Source organism: Oncorhynchus masou, chromosome 16, assembly GCF_036934945.1.
Source record: "Oncorhynchus masou masou isolate Uvic2021 chromosome 16, UVic_Omas_1.1, whole genome shotgun sequence".
Classification (NCBI taxonomy): domain Eukaryota; kingdom Metazoa; phylum Chordata; class Actinopteri; order Salmoniformes; family Salmonidae; genus Oncorhynchus; species Oncorhynchus masou.
In genome coordinates this window covers 39875522-39882332 of record NC_088227.1, presented here as the reverse complement: position 1 = coordinate 39882332, position 6811 = coordinate 39875522, and positions in this window count along the sequence as shown.

The window sequence follows — 6811 nt, the reverse complement described above, 5'->3', positions numbered from 1 at the left end:
CTATTTTACACGTGACTGCCTCAACACAGACAGCTACCGTTCCGCAATATGCCTGTAGGTGTATGGGATTTGTAGTTTTTTGTACTATTATAACCAATTACTCAAAACCATGAAGTGACTTGTCTATTAACTACATTACCCACAACTGAAACGAATGCAGTGCGTCAGAATAACGTCAAAAGCGTTCTATTTTTCCTCGCGATGAAGGCTGGGATGTGTAGTTCAGACAGGAGCTGCTTCAGTGGGGCAACGATTGAGACACGTGGATCGCTACAATAGCGATATCGGCCTCTTATGCTGTCAATGTTGAATACTATCTTCTTTATTTCTTTATTTTTCTATTTAGTAACAAATGCGATATACATGTGTAATAGGCATGAACATTTATTTTACCACATTTGTCTTTGCTGTGTAAATCCTGCAACTGTGCTTTACATTGCATCTACTGATTGTAAAGTGTTTCCTTATTTGAAATGAATGTATTTTTCATCAAGGTCAACTATTAAGCTCCCCTACTCTGCATAAAGATTGTGGGGGCAGCCCTGAGCGTATATGGAATAATCTAGGCTTTTTTTTCTCCACAAAATTGTACTCTATATAAGGAGCTTACACAGTGGATTATTTGAGCTGCTCCATCAGCGGATCGGCAAATGTGTAAAAACACGCATAGTGAGAGTAAGCATCCATTCCCCAACAGGTCAGGAGGGCACCGTCAGCTGCCAACAACACCCCCACCAACCACGTACACACTCGCAGTGACCCCCATCCATCCTCGCTCTTTCCCTCCCTTCATCCCTCATTCTATCCACAGACGAGCTCTCTCCCTCTCTCTGACCAGACCCCCCCCCCCCCACCCACACAGATTCAGACCTTTCCTGCCATCCCTCTTTTTCCACCCCCTGTCTTTCCCTCCCTCCCTCCCTCTTTTGCCCTGTCCCACAGCAGCAGCAGTGTACATAAAGCTGTAGGTGAAACAGGGTCACCCAGTTAGAGGGCCGTAGCAGCATAACAGTCCATTTAAAGGGATGACAACACAAAAGGCCAGGCTTTAATAATGCATTCCGGCAGCGCTGCGGAACCATTATGTTTGTTTCCCAAATGGATCCCTACTTCCTATATAGTTGACTACTTTTAACTATACAGGTCCCATAGGGCTCTGGTCAAAAGTAGTGCACTATGTAGGGAATGGGGTGTCATTTAGGACACAGTCAATTTTTTATTTAACCTTTATTTAACTAGGCAAGTCAGTTAAAAACAAATGATTATTTACAATGATGGCCTGCTCTGGCCAAACCCTAACCCGGACGATGCTGGGCCAATTGTGCACCGCCCTATGAGACTTCCAATCACAACCGGTTGTGATACAGCCTGGAATCAAACCAGGGTCTAGTACTGCGATGCAGTGCCTTAGACTGCCGCGCCACTCGGGAGCTCTCCATCTAGCTTCCTCTGTTCTGCAAGTACCACAGGAGGGCTAGGAAGACGGCTGGAGGGACGTGTGATTCTAGACAGGAGGAGCAAACGTGTGGTTGTTCAGCTATCGTGAAGAAAAAATAATGATCAACTAAAATGTCAAGAAATTCCAATTGAATTTTCCTGAGTGTTGTTTCACTTCAAAATATATAAATACTACAGAAAAAAAGCTGGGTTAAGTGTATAGTCATGTGACATGGTTTTTGTGTTTAACCATCACACTGGACTGAAAAAGGTACAGCAGTCACGCAGAACAACATCACATGATAATCCCGAGGGCAACAGAGGGTCTATGAGTTTTACCGCCTTTGATGCCTGTCTGAAGTAGGCTGCAGAGGTCTATGAAAAACCCTGTCAGTGGCAACCATTGATTGGCCTGATTGAGAGACAGAGAGGCAGAGAGAAAGAGGGGCAGAGAGCGAGAGAGAGAGGGGCAGAGAGAGAGGCAAAGAGAGAGAGGTAGAGAGAGAGAGAGAGGTAGAGAGAGAGGCAAAGAGAGAGAGGTAGGGAGAGAGAGGGGTAGAGAGAGAGGCAAAGATAGAAAGGTAGGGAGAGAGAGAGAGGCAGAGAGAGGCAAAGAGAGAGAGGTAGAGAGAGAGAGAGGTAGAGAGAGAGGCAAAGAGAGAGAGGTAGGGAGAGAGAGAGAGGCAGCGAGAGGCAAAGAGAGAGAGGTAGAGAGAGAGAGAGGTAGAGAGAGAGGCAAAGAGAGAGAGGTAGGGAGAGAGAGAGGCAGAGAGAGGCAAAGAGAGAGAGGTAGAGAGAGAGAGAGGTAGAGAGAGAGGCAAAGAGAGAGAGGTAGGGAGAGAGAGAGGTAGAGATAGAGAGGTAGGGAGAGAGAGAGAGGTAGAGAGAGAGGCAAAGATAAAGAGGTAGAGAGAGAGAGGGAGAGAGAGAGAGGTAGAGAGAGAGAGAGGTAGAGAGAGAGGCAAAGATAAAGAGGTAGGGAGAGAGAGAGAGGTAGAGAGAGAGGCAAAGATAAAGAGGTAGAGAGAGAGAGGGAGGCAGAGAAAGAGTGAGCTCTGGCACATTTCACAATATTTGGAACCAAGGACTGATCACCACAATCCACAAAAGTGGAGACAAATTTAACCCCAATAACTACCGTGGGATATGCTTCAACAGCAACCCTGGGAAAATCCTCTGCGTTATCATTAACAGCAGACTCGTACATTTCCTCAGTCAAAACAATGTACTGAGCAAATGTCAAATTGGCTTTTTACCAAATTGCCGTACAACAGACCATGTATTCACCCTGATTGACAACCAAACAAACCAAAGGCAAAGTCGTCTCATACTTTGTTGATTACAAAAAAAGCTTTCGGCAGGAGGCTCTGCTATACAAACTGATGGTGTTGGGGGAAAAACATACAACACTATAATATGGGGCGGCAGCGTAGCCTAGTGGTTAGAGCGTTGGACTAGGAACCGGAAGGTTGCAAGTTCAAACCCCCGAGGGAACAGGCAGTTATCCCACTGTTCCTAAGCCGTCATTGAAAATAAGAATTTGTTCTTAACTGACTTGCCTGGTTAAAAAAAGAAGGAGACAAAAAGGGCTGTGGGGTGAGACAGGGATGCAGCTAAAGCTCCACCCTCTTCATCATATATATCAACGAATTGGCGAGGGCGCTAGAACAGTCTGCAGCACCTGGCCTCACACTACTAGAATCTGAAGTCAAATGTCTACTGTTTGCTGGTGATCTGGTGCTTCTGTCACAAACCAAGGTGGGCCTGCAGCACCTAGATCCTCTGCACAGATTCTGTCAGACCTGGGCCCCTGACAGTAAATCTCAGTAAGACAAAAATAATGGTGTTCCAAAAAAGGTCCAGTTCCCAGGAATGCAAATTCCATCTCAACACTGTTGCCCTGAAGCACACAAAAAAACGACACATACCTCGGCCTAAACATCAGCGCCACAGGTAACTTCCACAAAACTGTGAACAATCTGAGAGACAAGGCAAGAAGGAACAAAATATTTGACATATAAATTAGGATCTTGCTAAAAAATAATTGAATCAGTTATATACCTTTATGGTTGTGAGGTCTGGAGTCCGCTCACCAACCAAGAATTCACAAAATGGGAAAAACACCAAATTGAGACTGCATGCAGAAATCTGCAAAAATATTCTCTGTGTACAACGTAAAACACCAAATAATACAAGCAGAGCAGAATTAGGCCGATACCCGCTAATGATAAAAATCCAGAAAAGAGCCGTTAAATTCTATAACCACCTGAAAGGAAGCGATTCCCAAACCTTCAATAACAAAGCCATCACCTACAGCGAGATGAACCTGGAGAAGAGTCCCCTAAGCAAGCTGGTCCTGGGGCTCTGTTCACCAACACAAACACACCCCACAGAGCCATCACCTACAGAGAGATGAACCTGGAGAAGAGTTCCCTAAGCAAGCTGGTCCTGGGGCTCTGTTCACAAACACAAACACACCCCACAGAGCCCCAGGACAGAAACACAATTAGTCCCAACCAAATCATGAGAAAACAGAAAGATAATTACTTGACACATTGGAAAGAATTTACAAAAAAAACTGAGCAAACTAGAATGCTATTTGGTCCCAAACAGAGAGTACACAGTGGCAGAATACCTGACCACTGTGACTGACCAAACATTAAGGAAATCTTTGACTCTGTACAGACTCCGTGAGCATAGTCTTGCTATTGAGAAAGGCCACCGTAGGCAGACATGGCTCTCAAGAGAAGACAGGCTATGTGCTCACTGCCCACAAAATGAGGTGGAAACTGAGCTGCACGTCCTAACCTCCTGCCCAATGTATGACCATATTAGAGAGACATATTTCCCTCAGATTACACAGATTCACAAAGAATTTGAACAACAAAATACCACAGTGAAATACCACAGTGTGCCATCATCACAGCAATATTTGGAACCTGTCGCAACAAGAAAATCAAATCGAAGTTTATTTGTCATGTGTCACATGCCCCGAATACAACAGAACCTTACAGTGAAATGCTTACATACAGGCTCTAACCAATAGTGCGAAAAAATGGCATGTGTGTGTGTGTGAGTGTCTGTAGGTAAGTAAAGAAATAAAACAACAGTAAAAAGACATTTGAAAATAAGAGTAGCAAGGCTACATACAGACACCTGTTAGTTAGGCTTATTGAGGTAGTATGTACATGTAGGTAACGTTAAAGTGACTATGCATATATGATGAACAGAGAGTAGCAGTAGCGTAAAAGAGGGGTTGGTGTGTGGTGGGACACAATGCAGATACCCCAGTTAGCCAATGTGAGGGAGCACTGGTTGGTCGGCCCAATTTAGGTAGTATGTACATGTAAATATGGTTAAAGTGACTATGCATATATGATGAACAGAGAGGAGTAGCAGCAGCGTAAAAGAGGGGTTGGGGGGCAACCAGTGAAGAACAAACACCATTGTAAATACAACCCATATTAATTTATTTTCCCTTTTGTACATTAACTATTTGCACATCATTACAACACTGTTGACATTTGACATTTTAAATGTCTTTATTCTTTTGGAACTTGTGCGAGTGTAATATTTACTGTTCACTTTTTATTGTTTATTTTTCTTTTGTTTATCCATTTCACTTGCTTTGGCAATGTAAACATATGTTTCCCATGCCAATAAAGCCCCTTGAATTGAAAGAAATAGAGAGAGAAAGAAAGAATTAGAGAGAAAAACAGAAATAGAGAGAGAGAAAGAAAGAAATAGAGAGAGAGAGGGAGAAAAACAGAAAGAAATAGAGAGAGATAAAGGCAGAGGGACAGAGAGAAAGAGAGAGACAAAAGAAGCATCTCCACAGATCAAAGTCCATGAGAAGACGACCCCTCCGAGTTCTTAAAGCTGCGCCGTCTCTCCAAGACGCTCCTCCATGGCAGGAAGCTGACGTACTGGGCCATACGCATTACCTTCTGTACAGCATTGCGGTCGGAGGCAGAGCAGTTGTGTTAGATGAACTTAGTTCTCATGTGTTCATTAACCAATTCAATTAAAACACTCTGTCCGTTTCTAAGAATTTGTAAGGTTCTTATTTGCATAAAATAGACAGAGACCAGTCAACCAAAATTAGCCAATAGCGTTTATTCTCGAGAGCTCTGGTCATAATACCATGTACATTGGTTTATATACCTCACATTTCGTCATAAATGTCCCTCCTCCTCTCAGATACAATGGCAATATAGTTCACAAGCCTTCCCACATTGTCTGCCACCTGTTAAACAATCTACTACAAGCTCAAGGTCTCTCCCCTCCCTGGGTGGGGACAGAATGTCCTGTAAGGAACACAGTGTTCCAGCCTGTCTGACGATAGCTCCATTAGTTTCTACCAAGGAACAGAAAGTCCTTGTTCTAATTCCTGACTAAAACTACACACATTACATTCAGTATTATGATTATAATAAGATTCATACATCCATACAGTAAAATGGTAGTATTCTGTTTAGTTATAGTTCTAATCTAAATGTATACATAATTTAGTCATTATTCATAAAAATCCCATAACAAGTTGCCATACCAGGCAATGATGCAACAAGTCGGGATGCTCTCGATGGTGCAGTTGTATATAACTTTTTACAGATCTGAGGACCAATGCCAAATATTTTCAGTCTCATGAGGGGGAATAGGCATTGTCGTGCCCTCTTCATGACTGTCTTGGTGGGTTTGGACTAGAGGTGATTTCAAGTTTTCATAACAATCTACCAATCTACCTTTTTGGATGCCGATTATGGGCGATTACATTGCAATCCACAAGGAAACGGCGTTACATTGCAATCCACAAGGAAACGGCGTTACATTGCAATCCACAAGGAAACGGCGTTACATTGCAATCCACAAGGAAACGGCGTTACATTGCAATCCACAAGGAAACGGCGTTACATTGCAATCCACAAGGAAACGGCGTTACATTGCAATCCACAAGGAAACGGCGTTACATTGCAATCCACAAGGAAACGGCGTTACATTGCAATCCACAAGGAGACGGCGTTACATTGCAATCCACAAGGAAACGGCGTTACATTGCAATCCACAAGGAAACTGCTTTACATTGCAATCCACAAGGAAACGGCGTTACATTGCAATCCACAAGGAAACGGCGTTACATTGCAATCCACAAGGAAACGGCGTTACATTGCAATCCACAAGGAAACGGCGTTACATTGCAATCCACAAGGAAACGGCGTTACATTGCAATCCACAAGGAAACGGCGTTACATTGCAATCCACAAGGAAACGGCGTTACATTGCAATCCACAAGGAAACGGCGTTACATTGCAATCCACAAGGAAACGGCGTTACATTGCAATCCACAAGGAAACGGTGTGGCTGCATGGCACAAGGT